The 22,872-nt window shown below is 37.2% G+C and overlaps 2 protein-coding genes across 2 annotated transcripts in view; one reads left to right on the top strand and one right to left on the bottom strand.

Moving 5' to 3' along the window:
* The window catches only part of LOC126974197 (flotillin-2), a 340,191-nt gene that overhangs the window by 121,565 nt on the left and 195,754 nt on the right, over nt 1-22,872 (bottom strand). The window lies entirely within an intron of this gene.
* Nucleotides 16,396-22,872, top strand: part of LOC126974227 (uncharacterized) — a 37,776-nt gene continuing 31,299 nt past the window's right edge. Inside the window, exon 1 of the mRNA XM_050821690.1 lies at nt 16,396-16,543. The gene's annotated coding sequence lies outside the window, so the exon portion shown is untranslated. The remainder of the gene's footprint in view (nt 16,544-22,872) is intronic.

Raw genomic sequence — 22,872 nt, 5'->3', positions numbered from 1 at the left:
AGGTACTGTTTCTTATAACGACACTAACTTATAGAAAAACAAACAGAACAATTTTTTTTTTATATGAGAGCAAACGGGCAAGAGGCTCACGGGATAGGGAGAGGTGAGGCAACCGCCCATGGACATCCGCAACAACAGGTGTGTCAATAAATGCGTTGCCGGCCTTTAAGGTGGGAGTATGCTTTTTTCTTGAAGGTCCCTAAGTCGTATCTGTTCGGGAAGACCGCTGCCGGTAGTTCATTCCACAAAGTGGCTGTGCGAGGCAAGAAATTTCAAACAAAACGCGCGGTTGTGGAATGCCAGACGTCTACGTGATGCGAATGGTACTTTGCACGTAATGTCCGATGGTGGAATTCGGCCGCTGGAATCAACCCGAACAGCTCCTCTGAGCACTCCCCGTGATAAATGCGGTAGAAGATGCAGAGAGAACCCACATCTCTACGCAATGCTAGAGAATCAAGCCGATCGGAGATGACTTGATCGTCGATGATTCGAGCCGCTCTTCGTTGTATGCGGTCAAATGGAAGAAGCTGGTACTGGGGAGCACCCGCCCAGAGGTGAGAACAGTACTCCATGTGAGGCCGAATTTGCGCCTTATAAAGTTGCAGGCGGTGGCTTTTAGTGAAGTACTGTCTCGCCTTACTGAGTACACCAAGCTTTTTAGAGGCCAGTTTGGCCTTCTCTTCCAAGTGACCACGGAACTGAACGTCGCTCGATATATCGACGCCAAGTATGCCAATACAGGCTGTGGCAGTTAGAGGAGTGACCTCGAATCGAGGGGATACGACAAAGGGAGACTTTTTAGTGGTGAACGCATAAACTTGTGTCTTCTTGGGGTTGAATTGGACTAAATTATGTCGGCCCCATTCCGAGACTTTGCAAAGCATAGTCTCGATTTCAAACACAAGTTTGTTCCGGTTCTCGTCGACGCTATCCCGGGACATGTTGGCACGGCCGGTGTAGGAAGCATACCCTGTGCTGTCGTCTGCATAGCAATCGTCTGCATAGCAATGAATATTGCTGATTTGCAGCACGCAGCCTTGCGGGACACCAGCGTTTATGGGTTTTAAGTCGGAGCATGCACCGTTGATAACAACCTTGATGCTCCGATCAGCCAAAAAGCTAGTGACACATTTGCACAACTTCTCGGGAAGCCCATAGGATGGCAGTTTCGCTATAAGCGCTTTATGCCACACCCGATCGAAGGCCTTCGCTATGTCCAAACTCACCGCCAACGCCTCTCCCTTCGACTCAACCGCTTGCGCCCATTTATGGGTGAGGTATGCAAGAAGATCACCAGCTGAGCGACCCTGACGGAAACCGTACTGGCAGTCGCTGATCAGCTGGTGCCCCTCTAGGTATCCCAAGAGCTGGCGGTTGATGAAAGAAAATGGAGGTAATGGGAATGGGGCGGTAGTTGGACGGATCTGAGCGTACACCTTTCTTAGGGATCGGGTGCACTAAAGCCGCCTTCCATAACTTCGGGACTACGCCTGATGAGTAGGAGAGCCGGAAAAGACGGGTAAGGACCGGCGCCAGTTCCGGAGCACATGTCCGCAGCACTATCGGGGGAATGCCATCAGGCCCGCTCGATTTGTGAATGTCCAAGGTGAGAAGCGCCTTAAGCACGGCACTATGCCGGATTTTTACCTCCGGCATATATGAATCGCACCGCGGAATATGCGGTGGTGGTGCACCTTGGTCATCCACAGTCGAGTTGGACGCGAAGAGGGAGCCCAGGAGATCAGCTTTCTCTTTCGCGTCATCATCCCTGTGCAGTGGCGGAATGGCTGGCTGCCAGAAGTTGCCTTGGCGAGCGACCAGAACGCACGAGTTCCCGAGGGAAGGCGTGCAAGTCTCTCGCCAATTACAAAAAATACAAAATACAAAATCATTTATTTCGCAGTTTTCATATACAAATTAACATTTTATACTGACCCCCACACTAGGCGTTGCCTGTCTCGTGGGGGAAATAGTAGAATTAACAGAAAATAAAGATATACAAGCGGCTAGTGACAACAAGCTGATTACTAAAATTTTACCAATCATATAAAGAAATAAAGTAACAGTAATAACTAAACAAGTATTAATTGTGTGTATGTGTTGTGTGTATGAAAGTGTGTGTATTGTGTATATGTATTGTGTGTATTTTTTAGGATTGTATTAAATATTTTGATAGAAGCTCTTTAGCCTTGAAGATGGAGTGTTCTTTAAATTTACATAGCTGGACCAGTTTATTATAAATCCGGGGGTACAAAAAGGTTGGAAAGCGACATGCAAATGCAGTTTTGACATTAGTAACAGGCAATTTGTAAACTCGGTTTTTAAGCAATGTGTTGTATTCTTTTGAGTTCAGAGCTGTTTTGTGGACATGCATCGCCACTCTTATCAGGTACAGCTTTCGAACACTGAGTACCTGAGCGTCGCTGTACAAATCATTCGTTGGGTATCTAATCGGTTTCCTCAAAGCGACTTTTAACACAGCTCTTTGCGCTCTTTCCAATTTTATGAGGTTGGTGGAATTTGTACCTCCCCAGGCTAGAATGCAGTAATTTATGATTGATTGTCCGAGGGCTAAATAGATGCTTTTTAATAATGAAAGCTCAGCGGACTCTCGAAGCAATTTAATGGTGTATACCAATTTTCGTAAACGAGTTGAGACAGCAGCAACGTGATCTCTGAAACTTAATGTTTCGTCTACGACTATTCCAAGATATCTCATTGCGTTAACTCTTTTAATGTGGTCACAAGTGCACTTTTGAGCTGGACGTCTTGTACAGTTTGTACTGTGAATTTTAAGATTTTGCTGTTGGCTTGGTGATGAAGCAGAAGTCTTATAAAAGCATTGAAATCTAGTTTTAGAAGAATTTAACGTTAGAATATTTTGTTTCAGCCAGTATGATACCAGTGACATACCTTGCTCGACATATTCGTAAACGGTATCCCAAGAGAGTCCGTGAAAAACAATAGCTGTGTCATCAGCGTAACACAGGATCTCAGCATTTTGTAATGGCCATAAATTCTGCCAATGTGCTTCGACTTCGCGTCAGCAATAACTCTTTTGAAGGACCTGGAGGCATGATTGAAGTGTTTTTTAAGTTCGCTGGAATTCACATCCTTAGATACCACCGCATTGACTCAAGCCTGATAGCACTCCTACTTTCGGCGAGAGGCCATTTTGCAGGAGCGGTCAAACCATGGTAGGGACCTGCCACCGATAGGCACAGAGGAGGATAGAATAAAGAGTTCCATACCTTGCAGTACCACATCAGCAACAGCGTCAGCCGCGGCATCTGGATCTCCCAGCGAAAAACAGATATGCCTCCACGGGTAGGATGCATAAAAGCACCGCATCTCGTCCCACTCTGCTGACCTATAGTGCCACACGCGGCGACAACCTAAGAAGCGGGGCCGTGTTAGGCGCGTGATCGGCTCGGTGCTCCGGATCAGGCAGTGGTCCGACGATCCCAGAGGAGGGTCAACGGAAACTAGGTAGCCGTCCGGATGAGAGGTCCACAGAAGGTCCAACAGTGAAGGTGTATGATCTTGCACATCTGGGATTCGCGTTGGCGCAATAACCAGTTGTGTCAGACCCTATGCTAAGGCGAAGTCGTGAACAGATCTCCCTGCATGATCGGTGGTACGTGAGCCTAGCCATTCGGCGTGGTGGGCTTTAAAATCGCCAAGAAACACGATCTCTGCAGTGGGGATCTGCTCCAAAACGGAATCTGTAGCCATTTGGATGTGTTCGAGGAGCCGGTCAGTCTCTGCGTTACCGCTATGGGACCTATACAGGCATGCGTAGATTCGCGGATGGTCATCGCAGTCTACACGCAGCCAGATGATGGATAGGTCCTGTCCTTCAAGAAAACTCAGGCGTCGAGAACAGACATCCTCCCTGACGTAAACGCACACGCCAGCCCGTGGTATAAAGGAGTGTTCCAAAATATACCCCGGGTAGGAAAGGTAAGATGAATCAGCCAGGGAGGATATCTGTGTCTCGGTTAAAAAGAGCAGGGCCGGCTTCGCCGTCTCCAGGTGAAAGTGGACGGCATTTAAATTTGATCGAAGCCCCCTGATGTTGCAAAAGTCCACAGCGATTGTGGAGGAGGGTGGTTTGAGCCTCCTGCTCTGTTTGCCCCGAGTCAGCGCAGATTTGCCCCCTCCAGAATACGCGGGGCAGCCTGGGCAACCACTGTTAGGTATAGGCCCTAATTGTGGACGGCCAGGGACGGATTCTCCAGGGCTGCATAGCCTGGTACCGTCCTGGAGTAGTCTCTTCTTAGTCTGTGCTGCCATTTGTATTTGGGAGGGGGGAAGTAGGCCTCCGGATACCCCACTCACCGGACGAAACACAGCGGCATAGCCGCTATTTCACGCCGGTTTCGAGTCGGGGAGTGGTATTTCTCCGGGCGTGCCGGCCCAATTCGGTTGTGTCCGTGAGGACCCAACATGGCACTACCACTCCTGTTTTATATATATATATATATATATATTAGAATTATAAGAATTATATATATATATATATATATATATATATATATATATATATATAATTCTTTTTTATATGCAGTTTTACACATTTTTAATGAATGAATAAACGCTGTTCAAAATGTCTTCCAATATTTCCAAGTCCGGCAGCGACAGATTGTAGTTGAAACAGTTTATTCATTGGTGGTATTTTCAACATTTAGGTCATAACATTTCATTTGCAGTATTGTGCCCTACAAACTAACAGTTAAGCCGTAAAACAACTGTATGTCTGCAACACGTTGATTTGATTTATGTCGCAACTCGCAGCCATGATACGACTAATTAAAAGTTAAGTCACAAATAACAAAAAAACATCAGCCTGAATAATTTTGGAGAAAACTGAGAATGTTAATTAATTAGAGCAAAGAAAATGAACGCGTGATCACAACGCGTAGCGAAGGACTTACAAGTAACCGGCGCCTGGCGGTAAGTATACGAAGTCATTTAACACACGCTGTCTCACTCACTAACTATACATTTACCTCAACCTAAATACAGTAATAGAACACTAGAGCGCCCGAATCGACGCACGCACACATACACATATTTGACACGGCCGCTTAGCAATCTTGGGAAGACATAACTATTGAGACCCATGCCGTACGCCGCCGAGACTGGTCGCTCTCCGAGTTAAATTAGCTACGTCACGCCGTCCGCGTCGCCATTGTTTTGTATGTCCCAACTCTAGCGCTCTGCCCGTAGGTATAAAATTTAAAGAGACCGTTAAGTTATCCCACTATTCTATTACTTTAATTGTGCGTCAACCTTGCGTGCAAGGTGCACTCAAGGAATGTAAGTTCCTGTAACCCAAAACCAGGGCGCACAAGGACTTAACGGACGTACCGCCTGTTGCAGAAAGCATCCTTAAGGTTAATGTTTCATTAAATATAATACCGTCACTTTATTTTTCATTTTGACACTCAAAGATGCATGTGATATAAAGAAACATTAACTTAAAATATTATGCTTTCTGCAACAAGCGGTTTCATTGAAAAATGTGACGTCCTTTTGTAGATCTGTAGAAAGAGTATAAATTAAAAATTTACTAACTCAATAGTCTTTTAAATATGTTTTTCCATATATTTTTATTTGTGAAGATTGTTAAGTATCTTTAAATATGTCATTAAGTAGCTAGAAAAAGGTTTTGTCCTTTTCATAGTTACTTAGAAATAGCAATGCTTGTACATGGACTAACTTAACTCTAACGTCAAAATAAAAAGTCATTCAAAGGGGAGCCAGGTCATCGCAGAAGGTAGAATACCCATAAAAAGTAGATCACGCCCTAACATATTGTATATTCATAGAAGATTAATGAAGATTCCTTATGGACAGGATTTATCGATATTTATTAGTGAGTCATTATAAAGTCAAGTTAATAAAATCCATAGCCCCCAAATGCAAAAGATATAAGCCTAAATTATTTAATAATTATACGCGAAACTTATCGTATTACAAGCATTTATCTTTGGATAATTAGCATCCCCATAAACATAACAACAAGACACTGATAATTATATTTTTGAATTTTCTAGAGCGTATGCCAATGACATAACCGATATTTTCTTTACCACCTAAATATACTCGAATAACCAAATACGTTCAAAAATGGAAAAATATCAATGCTTAGGTTTGACGTGTGCAATAATAAAATAACTGTATGGGATTTACAAATGATTTGTTGGACGCAACAAGAACAGATTTACTTTCACTAGGCTCTCAATCTGCGACTTAGCATGAACGCACCGGCTTATTGCGCTGCTAAAGCCGTGTCGTACAAATATTTTGCGTTTCATGTAAAACTCATTCAAAGAAGTTATTTTGAAAAAAAAAATATTTTATTGTCTGCATAGAGTTAGAGATTCGCCACCTCCATTTGCCATGGTCCTGATACCCTAGACTTTAACCACACTTATTTGATTACACTAGTTAAACACTCTGAAATATTAATTCCATAGAGGTTCAGTTTTACGAGATCTCTCATCAAGCTCTGTCATTATTTGTACTCTTGATCTAGGCCCTCACAGGAGATACCTCCTGTTATGATCCCACACATAAATATAAGCATTCAATCACCTTTCTGATCTTCTATCTCCGATCAAATGACATCAGTATTATCTTTTAAGTTACTATCACTAACTCTTATTCTCCGCATCGCCCTAATTTCACCGTTTCTTAATTTGTCTCTCTAATTAATTCCACTCAAGTAGACCTACCTACTTGAGTTAGGTAAGGCAAAGCTTTCATTTCTACCGCGTTTATTTTGCTTCCATTCAATTTTGCCAAATCCAGTAAATCTACCAAAACAAAAAACAAACAATTTGCCTCTCAGCCAGATGTGCCTCCTTGGACGCAATGGTGATCAGTACCTGAAACAAACAAAATTAAAGTATGACTATTTTTCATAAGTGTAAGGTTTTATCTGTTATCAACGAGGCACGGGGTTCACTTTCAGGTCCTTTTCATCATCAGGATTGGCTCACTATAAGTTTTATGTAAATTTCTAGCTTTGGGGGGATTACAAACTAAATAGTGCAATATACATTAATGGCCTATTTATATTTCAAACGCAATCCCAGATTAGCGAGCCAGCTAGATATTTATAAGCCATTTCCTGCTTCAAGAATATCTAAAACCGATCTACAGAAAATGTTGTTTTTTCAATCCATCTATGATATTTTATCTCGTAATGTAATTTTTAGCTTTGTATATTTGAACGAATGTGACAGAAGAGCCTTTTCTATCTTAAATTGATTAAGAAATGAAGATTGGCATATTGAAGTGCAGGTTCAGGATCTATTGACGGATGACATAATGTCTGGACTAAAATCTATCTTAGATGTCCAATATTGAGGCCCTTGGTAAACGCTTTATATAAACATTAAACATTTCAGGCAATGTTGTTTTTTGTAATGCGAGAAATGGTAAAAGAAGTATATGATTTTAAATGTACAAAAAGATAATATACCGATCGATGGAACGATATCTTTCATATTTATTAATTTATTCATTATAACAATATTACAGTAAACATACAAATGAGCCATGACATGCAAACTTATATAACTATGTAACATTACTTACACATTAAACTACTAACACTATCAATCACCTCACAGAACCTCAAGTGTAGAGAATCTACACACCTGCCACCATCTATCGGCAAAGAGATCTAACAAAAATCATACGAGAGCTTTTTGAATGCTTTCAAGTCGCAATGTATAAGTACTTTAATATAAATTTCAAACGAATTACGCCGCCTCGATATAACTTCTTCGCAAACTCCATTACGCTACACAAAACCTAACTTACTACAGCAGTCATAGTGTAATACTTTAATATACTCGAGGTAGTTTAAGTACGGGTGGACTCGTAGGATAGGTTCCGTACCCAACATACACTGTAAATGAGATCGGCTACTAATCTAGTATTACACTTGCCTATATTATTGAAACTCCACTTGAAAACTGCATGAATAACTGAAAGGCTGAGGATTTATTGATTAAATCCAGCCCAAATGTCAATCTGAGGTCACCTAGTGGTCATTTATCATGATCTCAAACAGAAGGGGCCGTAATATTGATCCTTGGCTGACTCCTAAACTTTAGGGTTGAGGTAAAACAACCATGCGGCAAGAATTGCTGTAGGCCATGCAGATAGCTTGCCAAACAATTAGCAGTTTGGCGCAAACACTAATATAACATACATCTTTTAAGCAACGCTTTATTGTCGACGTCGTATTCAAGTGTTCGATTTCGGGTGGTTCCATTCGAAGTTTGTCTGAATTTGCATAATATATTGTAATTGCAATGATATGTAAAACGGTAAACTAGTAAATGTTGATTGAAAAGAGTGGCAATGAGTTTCTTGTCACTTCTTCTCAACCCTTTACGAAGTGGCGGTAAATTTAATAAGAAATGTAACTTTTTCACATTCATAAGTGTCATTTACGTGACCTCCATGAATAAAGTGATTTGATTTGAAATTGAAGAAACTGGCAGACCTCTTCGTCTAACTATTGCATCGGACTCTTCATATAGAGCAACTATCAAAGCATAGAGACACCACAAAAGATTATTATAACTTTTAGTATAAGCATTAAATTTATTATTTTTCAACATAACAAGATTACAGACCTTAGTCCGATAAAATATAATATTTAACCTTATTATAATATTACTGTTACTTTCTAAGATCTTGGGATCCTTCCGTGTTCATCATTAAATCGGGTTTTGCATTGTCACCTTACTTACGTCATGTAGGCAGAGTTTTAACTTAATCAAGTTACCGAAAGTATGTCAAACTTGATACACAAGTACAAATACATTGTACTTGTGATAGACGCTGCGAGAAGTAACGAAAGTCTTTTTAAATATGAACATTAATCTTTGTTTCAAACTCGATTGAGTTTTAAAATAATCTGTTCTATTTTACTCCATCTATACTTATATTTTAAGGCTGAAGAGCTAAAAGTTAGTTCCTTATTTGAAATGGAAATTCTAAAGACGCAATGAGCATTATATATATTTTGTGCTTATAGAATAAGACTGAACTCTCTACCCCAGCTAGGTATTGCTCGTTCGGGTCAAATCGCCTGGAGTGGATTAAGTGGATGCGAATTACCGGAGCAATTACAATTTTAATAACATACATAATACATTAATAAAGTTATCATACATATATTACTTTATGATTATCATCATCATCATCATCATCATCAGCCGGAAGAAGTCTACTGCTGGACAAAGGCTTCCCCCAAAGATCTCCACGACGATCGGTTCTACGCTACCCTCATCCAACGTATTCCGGCTATCTTGACCAGATCGTCGGTCCATCTTGTGGGGGGCCTACCAACACTGCGTCTTCCGGTTATACTTTGTTATACTTACTTACTTCTACTTTGTTACTTCGTCATACTTTACTGCCCCAACGGCCATCTGTCCGTCCAACTATGTGCCCCGGCCACTGCCACTTCAGTTTCGCAATCATTGGGGCTATGTCGGTAACTTTGGTCCTCCTACGGATGAGTATAAAAGCATAGTACTCGTATTATAGGTTTTTTCGTATTACAAACATTGCCTGAATGAAATTTTCATCTCTATGGTCTGGTCCGAACACCCCGTTTTTTTTGTTGTTATATTTGTTAGTGTCAGAACAGGAGCCTAGGTGCTGAAGTCAGACTGGCACAGAGTGTCGGGAGGATCAAGACGTATACCGAATGGGAGATGATACGCCCTGTCTCTTTTTTTTCGCAGCACCGCTCAGGATTATTGATTGAACCGAAAAATCCGAGATTACACTCGTCATTTTGAGGTGAGGTGGGATGTTAAGTCTCGTTATCCCAGTAATTTCATTAGCTACGGTGACCTTCTAAGCGAAACAACTTGCACGTTACTGTTTTACAGCAGGGAAAAAGGCCAAATATGACCGCTCTATATCTTAGGCTGAGATCTATAGAGAGTACTAAGACTTTGCTCAGAATTTACTTACAGGGCAGTGCCGCTCAGGATTCTTGATAACCCCAAAATTTCTGAGCGGCACCACTATTGCGCTGCACTATGTTAAGTCTCATTTGCGCAGTAATTTCACTAGCTACGTCGCCCTTCAGACTGAAACACACCATGCGGTACCCATAATCTCACCGGCATCCTGTGCATTGGAGCCTCCCACTGGTAAGTAAGGCTGAGCAAAGTCTAAGTTTGTAAGACTGGACATCCAACTAAGTCCCAGCTATATAACATTGGACAATACTGCTCCTTGCACTATTTCTCTATTTGTATTTCTATTTGCCAATTCATTACTGCGGAAACTCTACCGTTACATAAACAATGTTTATTTGAGGAAATCATTTACTTAACACGGCTGTGATCATGGCGTAGCGAATGCTATAAAACCGCATTGCATCGGAAATTGTTCTGTGAATTTGCATTGGGTACACCTGTTGCATAGTAGTTACGTGCGGTTATGTATGTCGCTCATATTGACTGAGACAGATGAAGCCAATAGTTTCCCGCTTCATTACAAGTACGCTCGTTTGTCGTTATATGAATGACTACATCCTTTTTTCCTACACTTGTCCCCCATAAAGAACTTACATTTCAAATTTCAAGTTGAAATAACTATAATTACAACTTTAACTATACAAACTATACCCCCTTACTTTACCACCATTAAAAGGGGATTTTCCAAAATAACGTATTCAGATTTTTATTATTTAAAGCTAATAACCTAAATTTTAAATTTATTTAAATTTATTGCTTGTAACTAATTCTAGTAGGCTTCATAAGATACATAATAGCTTTAAGGGTAAATGTATACACTTCTACAATAAAGTCCCAGCCACTGTTCAGGCATTATCTATAAATAAATTTAAATGTTTTATAAAGAAATGGCTCTGTCGTAAATCCTATTACTCCACTGCTGAATATCTAAATGATCGGACAGCCTGGGACTAGATTGTGATTATTTTATAGCGACTGTACAATATTGTATATTTTTATTGAAAAGAGCGCAGAAAAAAGAATGCTGGGAGAGTTTCTTGCGCCGCTTCTTCTCTCTCAGAGCGCCATTTGTTTCCGAAGCGGTAGTAGTATCTAGTAGTATAAGAAATGACATCAAAAAGAATTCTAAAGGAATCAATTTTGAGAAAATAAATGCCTTTTATGCCTTTTTAAATGTCGATTTTCACGTATCTAACTTCAAAAACATAGGACTTTCATACAATCTTCGACCCCCCCTTTAACCCTCTTAGGGGAGGAGTATCTCAAATCCGTTTCATAACTGACACCTACGTCCAAGAGAGAACCTACTTTCCAAATTCCAAGTTCGTAGGCTTTGTAGTTTCTGAGATTTCGTGATGAATCAATTATCGGTGGAAATCTCTTGTGAAAAATCAGAACGTAGTGCTCATAAAAACGTTGTTTCTTAAAACTTTAAAAACTTTATATTAAATGAAGATATCGCGATACTTTTTTAGATAAAGGCCAACCCCTTTATTCATAATAGTCTGCTAACTTAAAGCATTGCTAATTCTCACTCTGTCTTCTTCTATTGACCTAGGTCAGAATGAGAAAAAGCACTCCTAAGCGGCTGTTTAAAGTTAGCGGACCATTATGAATAAGGGGGCAAATGTCAAAGGAATAAAACTTATAAGACTTTACTAAAATCTCTCCAGAAGCTTTTCCGTGATGCGTGCATAAATGAAAACCTTTATTATGTTATTTATATACACTAACTATTTAATTTTAATTTTTATTACCTGTCTAATGTTTTATACATATAATACCTTAGTACCTGAACGACCGAGCCTTGCCCGTATTTTTAAGAAGATACAAAACTTGAAAAAAAAAACTAATAGGAAATCTGGATTTGAACTGGGGTCTTCTGCTTTATCTCCACTAAACTATTTCACATTACAGTTTCCCAATCTGTCTCTCAAACTAACTCCGTACAAACGCATTTTGTCTTTTTTTTAATTTTCTTTCCATTTTAAAATTCTCGCAAATAATTTCAACTAAAACTTAAAGCTTCTCGACCATTCTTGAATGCGATATCAATTTGAAATCTGAGCGATTTCTACAAGCAGACTTCACGCAATTTCATAATTATGAAAGATCAAATCAGTTTTATAGGCATTGCGTTCGTTTTGATCAACAATCTGCATAAGAGCGTCTAGTAATAGTGTGCAGTATAAAACACTTTCTAGTTCTGCAATAAGAAGTCAGTTTCAAGTACCCTCTGCAGTGAGTACATACAATATGTCAAAACTAATCAAAATGAGTTTACCGGAGATGACTTCTTGACATTTGTTGATTGGTCATGAGAATATTGTCGAGTGTCCCGATGATGCTCTGGAAATGTATCTATGTAACGATGTTATGCAATATTGATTTTATTAAAGAACTAGCTGACCCGACAGACCTTGTTCTGTACATAATAAATATTAAAAAAAACTACGTTCAGAAAAATCGACTTCAAAAACCCAAAAGTAAAAAAACTTGCTTAATTGCTTTCTGAACGACGGGGTACACATCAAAGGAAAAACAAAATTGTTGTAAATTTATTCCGAGCATTTTCATATTTGTTCACCTTTTAAACCTTCTCTAGACAAATAATTCAAGACCGAAATTAGCTAAATCGGTCCAGCTGTTCTCGAGTTTTAGCGAGACTATATCTTTTTATATCTTTTATATGGAAGGAAGACACCCTGCTCATTATGACAGAAGAAACACATTTTTACCACTTTGGAAGTTTACCAGTTTAGAAAAACAAATAAGAAACCTAAAGACCTATCCATCGATGACGTATGGGTTTGATGAAAAAAAAATTTTTGAGTTTCATTTCTAAGAATGGGGAACCCGCGAAATTTATTGTTTTTTTTTTTCTATTTTTGTGTGAAAATGTTACTGCGGTTCACAGACTACAACTCCAACACAGGTGTGAACAGTGTATCATAATTAAGACAAAAAAAAAATTGTAACACAGATCCAACTTTATGTCAGCCTTTTCTCTTCCTTGCAATAGGAAATGTATATAATATAATATATGTAGTGGTTTGATGAAAACCACTACATATATTACATTATATACCTATTTAAGTTAGCTATTACATTAGTACCTATTTAAAATAAATAGTCCTAATTTGACAATTAATTTTAAATAGGTACTACTAATATTATTATATATTATCAATAAATAGTTAAGATAAACAACTAGTTTTATTTTCCTCATATTCGAAATGAAAAGTAGAGTGTTTAACACGGGTAAAGGAATCAATTCCTACTCGGACTATAGCCGCCCTTGCTGGGCTCGGGCGTCTAAATACCTAGGAAATTGATTCTTTCGACCCTCAGTTAAAAATCTACTATTGCTTATTTCTCATTCCGTAGTAGAAAAAAAAATAAAGACGACAACACAGTATTTTTCAAATCAAGTCATATAATTGCATAGATTGAGTGGGTACATTGGTGTTACATTATAATCATAGGTGCTAACAATCTGCCGGGCAAAAATAATATTTTATAATTCTTACTCTAAGTTTACAGTGAAAAACATTATTTTTATTTTTATATTATTATTTATTTTGATAGCTTATTATTTATTTATTACTTATTATTTATTTTTATAGCTTTTTATTATATTTATTTTTTAAGCTTTTAATTGTATCTTAATATCTTTCTTCACACTGATATAAAATACGTGTTAAATCAAAAAAATGTATTGTTATAGATACATTTTAATTTTAAAATAAAGTATTTCGTACTATTAAATACTTTATCTGTTCATTCGACGCGGACGTTTCAATATTTTACCAATTAGCGTGATGACCGGCAACGTCAGCTTCAATATTTTAATATGTGTAATGTGTGATAGGAGGTGCTGAGACAGACGTTAAGTTCGGGAGTATCGCTAATCTAAATTATTATTTTTTAATTATAAGTGTGTTACTTGAAGAATCAGTGGGTTGGTACCAGTGGGAGGCTCCTTTGCACAGGATGCCGGCTAGATTATGGGTACCACAACGGCGCATATTTCTGCCGTGAAGCAGCAATGTGTAAGCATTACTGTGTTTCAGTCTGAGGACGCCGTAGCTAGTGAAATTACTGGGCAAATGAGACTTCACATCTTATGTCTCACGGTGACGAGCGCAATATTGTAGTGCCGTTCAGAATTTTTGAGTTTTTCAAGAATCGTGAGCGGCACTGCATTGTAATGGGCAGGTCGTATCATTTACCATCAGCTGAAAGTCCTGCTCGTCTTGTCCCTTATTGTCATAAAAAAGGTATCCTAAGAATACAGTACTATTTCAGCACTCTTTATAAACTATTATTAAGTAATTTTTTTTTTCTGAATCCTTAACTCATTGTAACTAGTTCATTGTAGTATTGTATAATGTGAGTGTATAGTATTGTATAACTTATACAAGGGCTGCACTAAAAGTATCGGGAATGGAATATTTCCACTGTTCCTGTCATTTTAAAATCTTTTTAATTGAAAACCATTTATTTATTTAAAAAAAGATTCTCGGTCTTGTCACAAGGTCTCTTCAAACTTGTTTAGTCGTTGAGAAAATGGAATTCACTCGAGAAAATCGATCGAAGAGCGATGATTTATTATGACCTTCGAAGTGGTTTAACACAAAAACAGAGTATTGACCGGATGATTTCTGCATTTGGTGATGAAGCCCCATCCAAAACCACAATTTATCACTGGTTTGCTGAATTTCAACGTGGAAGTGTCAAGCTCAGTGATGATCCCCGTCAAACTCGTACAAAAACTGCAGTCACCAAAGAAAACGTTGATGCTGTGCGTAAGCTGATTGAGGAAGATCGTCATGTGAAATACCGCGAAATTCAGGCAACTTTAGACATGGGCATGAGTCAAATACAAATAATCTTGCATGAACAATTAGGTGTAAAAAAGTTGTTTTCCCGATGGATACCGTATTTGCTCTGTGAAGAGCAAAAAGCGGCTCGCGTTACTTGGTGCGTCAGAACTCTCGAAAGATTGCACGCAGGATCCTCAAATGCTGTATACAAGATCGTATCAGGTGACGAATATAAACCCCAAACAAAAAACCAGTCACGAGTTGGTGTTCGAAAATCAGTTAAAGCCAACAAAAATTGTTCGTTCACGGAGTGCTGCAAAAAAAATGGTGGCCACGTTTGTCTCCAAAACCGGCCATATTGCGACTATTCCTCTTGAGGGACAAAGAACGGTTAATGCAGAATGGTATGCTAGCATTTGTTTGCCCTAAGCCCTAATGATTTATATACTTTCCCTAAAATAAAGAATAAATTGCATGGTCAGATATTTTCATCACCTGAAGAAGATGTAGACGCCTGCAAAACGGCCATTTTGGAGACCCCAACTTCCGAATGGAATGGTTGCTTCAATTATTGTTTCCATCGTATGGAAAAATGTGTCAAATTTCGCGGAGAATACTTCGAAAAGCAATAAATACATTTTTAAATAGTAATGTTGTGTCACTTCCTTGATTCCCGAAATTTTCATCCTCCCTCGTATGGCTTACGGCCGTTCCCAATATTCAGTCTTGAGATAAAAATCGTAACTATCGTTGACTTTTCTGTCTCAATAAACATATCGACGGTAACTTACCTTATACTTACGCGCTCTCTCAATGGGATGACGTATAGCTTACCAGCGATAGAAGTTTGTATGAAAATTTCAATTCACACGTCCCAATATAAGGCGATAAGAATGACTTATCGGGTGTATTGGGACAGCTTCAGATTATTGACAGCTAATTACTGACAGTAGAAGGTAGTAATTTGTCTATCTGTAGATAGTATAATGGGAACGGCCGTTATTGATTATTTATTAATTTGTATTACCTTTGGTTTGTGGTTTTTATCGCTACCTTTTAACTAAAAGTGTAGTATAATTTTTGGAAACTTCACTGGTGAAAGTGTAAGTTTTAAGTTCTGTTAATATTTATTATTGTGTACTGTTTAATTCCTATACATGAATAAATAAATAAATAAATTTACTCACTAATTAATCGCTTTGTACTTGTAGGCTGGTTAAAAACATTGTCATCATCCCTTAATACGTCTATTTTCTTTTATTATACGATTTCAATTTAATAGAACATTGTGAAGTGGATCCAAATCATCAATATTTTGTAATATTCATAGATATATACAAGTGAAAATAAAAATATACCGACATTTATTTATTACGTGAGAGCATAAAAGACGCGACCCTCTGAAGAAATCAAACATAACTTAGTTGAATATGACATCTTACAGGCAATAAATTGATTAAAATCTCTTTAATTTAAAAAGTTAGAGTAGGAGTTAGAGTGATGGGCAGAAGTCACGCGACCTGCCGGCCTCACTCGGTGGTAGACCAGACAGGTGAACGCGCCGGTAACGTACGGTCGCTCGCGCAGTGTACAATGACGTGTTAAATAATTGAGAACAAAAACATGTGCCTCTGGTAAACGTTCTACTGTTATATGGATATTAAAGAAATATAATCTTCAATAGAGGTGAGTGTTTGATACATTTTTAATAAATTTATATGGAGTAATTGCCGAACTTAATGAAAACTTTATTATAATCTTCCAAAAACTAGTGTTTCATGAGTGGAGGATTAATGAGTGAAACATTTGTTTAGTACAGAAGGGCAGCCATTGTTGCCTTCATATTTTTTTTTATTTATTTATGAATCCTTACAGCTAACAAAATGTACAGAGTATATTTAAAATAATACAGAATAGATACGCCAATTAAAAGGAATATTAATAACTTTATTTTTTAACTAAATCTATTGTTAATGTACAAAAAATTTTTTTAATTATAATTTGGTTGAGAACAAAAATCAGGTTTCTATGTACCATTTTCATCAGATGGAATAAATAACGAAAATTATATTTATACATTAATGATTGGATGTTGAATTTTCAAATGTTTATTTATTTTATTAAAATCCAATATTTTAATTCAAGATAGGATTTAAAATCACTTATTGAACTTCAAAAATAACCACAAATTACATAACAATAATTATAATTTACAATTTAAATATCCTGATAAAAATTTATTGTAATTTTTGTTATAGTTCGTCACATATGCGTCGTTTGTTTAATAATTCTTATGAATTTCGTAACACATTTGTTTTTTACATTTCCTGGAATTATGTTATAGAAGCATTATACATCGCCCAACAAAAGACTTACTAACTTAACTTAACCAAGAGTAAATATGTACCTACATCAAAAAATCAAAATGGGTAACGGCGTTATGACCCGTAGTAAATAATATATTTAAATAATTTCAAAACTCAAGTATAGATACATCTCATGAATAATAATTACTATACTGCGAACTTGAAGTCAGTTCATGCAAATGCAAATATTATATCAGAATAAATTCAACATTATTCTACATATACCATAATAAATTGTATGGAGAAATTTAGGTTTATGCAGAGAATATTGGGTATATTTTAATTTAAACTATCCGTTGAGTCTTTTAATCAACAATATCATTCAGAATTTTCATTAGTCGATTATTACTAGTGTCAACACCTTGGGTAACATGTTAAAATATATATTAACTAAACAAAAATTATAGACAAAATTTATTATAAATTTTATAATGTAAATTTTATTCATATCAATATTTTGTGCACTTCAGTTGGAATGTTTAAAACTGAAAACTATTTGAGTTTTAAATATTCCAACTGATGTGTACTAACAAACATTGAAATTTATACTTTGTCATACGTTTTTCACTCTTATTTTGTGTCTATTAAATTTTAACTTTGTAATGCTTACCTTTCTCAATTTTTATAATTAATCTGTGGTTAACGGTGCTGGTGGCACATTTAGTATTACATATTAATGTACTTTATTACATTAGATCTTACTGATCTAATGTTTGACTGTTTGTTTACCCCAATAAATAAAATAAAATAAAAAATTCTTATACCAATAGAAAGCTTATACAAATATTATTATATTTACTCGTAAATGATATGAGCTGACATAATACATTAATCTTTAGATTTTTATATTCAATGAGAGATCCCACAAATATTACAAAATCGTAATTTAAAATATTAAAATTTGCCTTCACATGCGCCGAGGAAATTGTTCTTTATTTTATATTGATATCGATCAAATCTGGCGGAATGGAAATACATTGTATCATTATTATTTTGATAATATTACTTGGGTAAACATATTTTTAATTCCGAATATAATTTTTTAATATTTAATAAGTAGGTATTATATCAAAATGCATTTGATTTTAATATTAATTTTCTTTTGCAATTATTATTGTTAACAAATGATAATACAAGTTCACTATACAAACAAAATTGGGGCTGTAGTGAATTAAACAAGAACTCTAACACACATTATCTTGTTAAAAATTAAACTAACAATGCAATTGTATATGATTAACCAAATTCTGCACGTCAGTTACTGTTGCTCTACTTTTCACTACGATGAACACATTGTCTGTAGCCGGTCGCGTGCGGGTCGGACTGCCACATGTAAGAGCATAAAAGGCATAAAAGGAGTTTTTATTTTCTCAAAATTGATTCCTTTTGAATTAATTTTAAGATCATTTCCAATACTACTGCTACTACCGCTTCGGAAACAAATGGCGCTCTGACAGAGAAGCGGCGTAAGAAACATTGCCAGCATTCTTTTTCTGCGCTCTTTTTAATAAAATGTAGAGCTTCAAAGCATCGTACAAGACACAACACTATGTGGATATAGAATAAGAGTAACGTCAGCTCGAGTTAGTCAACTTGAGCGCGGTCAGTTTTTTTTTATATTTCGTAATATTAAGATCATTTTGATGTGGTTTAAGTACCTACAAATAGTTTTTTTATACTTATTATAAAAAAAAATAAGTTGTCACCTTTTTGTGATTCATGTGATACAACTCTTCGAAATACAGACGTTCGGATAATCAGTCATGTCTTACTACAATCTAAACACAAATTTTGAATTTCTTAATAGATTCCATGTAACTGTATGTCTGCGGTATCGTTGATGTCTTTTGTACACTGAAACATCTCGGAGGTTCAAGCCGAAGTACCGGCTGCGAAGCTAATGATCGTAAAACTTATGGACAAATTGATTGTTGAGGTTGAAAAACATAATTGTGTTTACAAGACGTATATTAATATTAAGTACTGTGTACTTTAACGTAATTTACATCGTTTCCCACCATTTTATTTCTTACAGGTTAATATATATTAACAATAATGGAACAGGGTTTTAAATAGAAATTGAAACATATTTATTTACCTGCGTATTTAGGCTGCGTTGGTTATGTGGAACTCACGTTAGAACCTAAGTGGCCTACCCACTAAACACCACCTGAGGTTGGCTTTGGGCAGTGTGCCCTCTAAGCCTTCATCGTAGGCGACCATCTCTCGGGGAAGAGAGGCGCAAGCGGCACACCCTAGGGAGTGTTCGCTGGGAATGCACAGAAGGTGCTGTCTAATAGAGGCTTGGCGACATCAGAAGGATGATCACAAACGGGAGGTGAGGCTACATGTATCTGGTACCTGTCAATCCAGGTCAGACGAAAGATTGAAAGAGGAGAAAAAATTAAAAATAGTGACAATAACATAATTATTATTGCAACAACACTAGGTTAACGTCATGTAGCTAAATCAGTTTGTAAAGGGGCTTCGACATGGGGAAAAGAACTAATAAGAAACTCCCTGGGCATCTTTTTAATCATATAAAAACTTAGCCTATTTAACATAATATTATACAATTTTAGGTGGCCCGCGCAGAAACAGACAAGAACCATTCATCATTATCCTCTTTATAATCTACTATACTATAGTAAGCCTTCTTTGTCAAAGAAACTTAAAATTAATTCTTGAATTTGTGCCCAGTGAGTCCTAGTATAACACATAATTGAAGTGATTGCCTTGCACAAGGTGGATATGGAGCTGTCGGTCATTTTTCATACATCGTATTATGCGTTGCATCGCGTAAAGTCTGAATTACACCTTATTGTACCACCATATTACGTATTATTTGTCTCAACTCAGTTGTGAATATTTTTTAATCAGTGAAAACGATATTGTTATATTTCTCACTCGCGTATGCAAGCATTTTCAAGTTTGATCGAGCCCCTCTCTTTAATTGTATAAACAATAAGCAACAACGCCTTCTTTACATACATCAGATAATACGTGATAACATCGCATAATCGTACAGCTTATAATAACTTACATCACTATTCCCTTTAATTCAATAACACACATAGGTCGGTTAACCTGTATGAAACTCAAATGAAACCATACAATACCTCATATAAGGAATTGTCATTCCGATGGTTCGTGTTTTTTGGGATGGCACAGGGGACAACAAGCGTACTTTTCTGCAACATTTCGTATATGCTTTTATTATATGGCATCGACCTGCAAATACGTTTCCTGCCACTTTTTCTCATTAAATGAGAACACGCTTTACCGAGATGTATAAATGGTTAAATGTATATTATAGATATCTTACTTTGATATTCATAAGTGTCATTCGACCTTTATGAGTCATAGTATGTAGTTTTTTATTTTTTTATATGAGAGGGGGCAGACGGGCAAGAGGCTCACGGGATGGGGAGAGGTGAGACAACCGCCCTTTGCCGGCCTTTAAGGGAGTATGCTTTTTTCTTGAAGATCCCTAAGTCGTATCTGCTCGGGAAGACCGCTGCCGGTAGTTGATTCCACAAAGTGGCTGTGCGAGGCAAGAAATTTCGAAGAAAACGCGCGGTTGTGGAATGCCAGAGACGTCTACGTGATGCGGATGGTACTTTGCACGTAATGTCCGGTGGTGGCATTCGGCCGCTGGAATCAACCCGAACAGCTCCTCTGAGCACTCCCCGTGATAAATGCATTAGAAGATGCAGAGAGAACTCACATCTCTACGCAATGCTAGAGAATCAAGCCGATCGGAGATAACTTGATCGTCGATGATTCGAGCCGCTCTTCGTTGTATTGTAGTTTGGAGTCAGGTTGATAAAATACCATTTTAATATAAATAACCATATGACAATTATTCAACAGGGTACACATTAAAGAAATCAAGATGTAAACATGGCGTAGAAAACGAACATAAAGCAACTCGTGACTTCTTTGGCCTAAATATCGTTAGTGTGACAATCAGACAATAAAAATAGATATTGTTCAGAATTAAAATTATTTTATTCCACAGAAGAAAAGATATGACACATAGTACCTTATAACATTTTATGAGCAAATATTAAAAAAAATATATATTAGTAATTCATACAGAGACTTAAATTCTATTTATTTATCTTCATAGGGGTCACGACGCAAACCCTAATGTTACATGTAATTTGATTATTATTAATCGTGGTAATATGAACATTATGCGTTCAAATACGGGTTATGTTATGCGATGTGATCCAGATAATAATAGCATTGCTATTTATCAAGCCGTATATCATCAGTTCTTCAGACACCTGATCGCTTGCAGATTAATTTTCAAATAGAATTAGGAATTACCGGCAGGAGGCTTCACAGCATAGGAGGCTACAGCTGCGCTATTTTCTGTTCCTCTGCTGCTGTATCGTCTAGTAGTATAAGTGTGCCTGCACTGTGGGTGTTTCGGTTTGAAAGCGCCGAAGCTAATGAACTTAATATCTTATGTCGCAGATGCCAGCATCTGTTACGGAGCCAGCTCCGTTTATGGCCGCTGTTAATATCCGATATCTTATTTAAGATTATATCAAATGCAGATTTATGTCATCCAGGTGGATGGATTATGGGATCCAGGACTATTGTGGGGTGTCCTAAAACTCAGTCCATCCTCACCCATCGAAATGAATGCAGTATTCCTCCAAAATGCACGTTTCAAGGAACTTTATCGTAGAACCAAAATATTGAACGAACTTCACTTGCAGAGTTCAGGTCAATTTGATATTTTACCTAGAAATTAAGCAAGTATACCCTCTTTCAAACACTGCTGTAATTCCTCTGGCGTTGCAAGACAGCATGGGCCCAATGGGTCGCTTACCATCAGTTGACCGGATGCGCGTTTCATCACGTTCATAGTTCATTTAAACTTTAATTTAGTCACCGAGAAGCATATTCCTGGAAAAGTGTGGATGGAAGCCATGCATCTATGTGAGGACGGTATTAAAGTTAGGGGCTATGGTGGAAGTCTTAGTCATCGTTGTTACATTGCAACAATTACACAACGAGTAAAGTACACGGAAATGGCAAGTCAATCATAAAATTAATATAAGTATAATAAACCGAGATGCTTCCAAAGTGATGTACGGTGCGCCGTCTACCAAAAAGAGTGGTAACATTTGTTGTTACGTAATCGGAAGCACAAGTACAGTCCGGACCACTAACTCGAGGCGATTTCACTTTTCATTGTAAACAAAGCCTCGTCAATACGCCCATGTGAGCATGGCTAATGTATCGCCATAAATGTCCTGTTACCTTGAGATCAAAATAAAAAAACTATTCAAAATTCACATAACCATAAGATATAGTAAAAAGACCATACGAAACAAGTGAAAATATCCTAAATCGGAGGATAATAGTACTACTAAACTATTGTTTTTTATATAGTCATAAAGTAATAACATTTGCATAATAATATATTGTGTAAGCATTACTCTAAAATGCAATTTTCATTTTTGAGTTGACAGTAGTTAATGTATGTATATATTTTTATCAAGCCAACCTCAGTTAATTCGAGCTGATTTTATCCTAACGCGATCAGTCATATCTAATATACCCAATAAATAAAGTGCTCAAAGCGCTTAAAGATGTTTTTATCAATTTTTGTTCTTAAAGATGTAAAAC

The sequence above is a fragment of the Leptidea sinapis genome, chromosome 31, assembly GCF_905404315.1.
Source record: "Leptidea sinapis chromosome 31, ilLepSina1.1, whole genome shotgun sequence".
In the NCBI taxonomy this organism is placed as follows: Eukaryota; Metazoa; Arthropoda; class Insecta; order Lepidoptera; family Pieridae; genus Leptidea; species Leptidea sinapis.
Note: the sequence above shows the minus strand (reverse complement) of the source record. Positions and strands in the feature narration are given on the sequence as shown.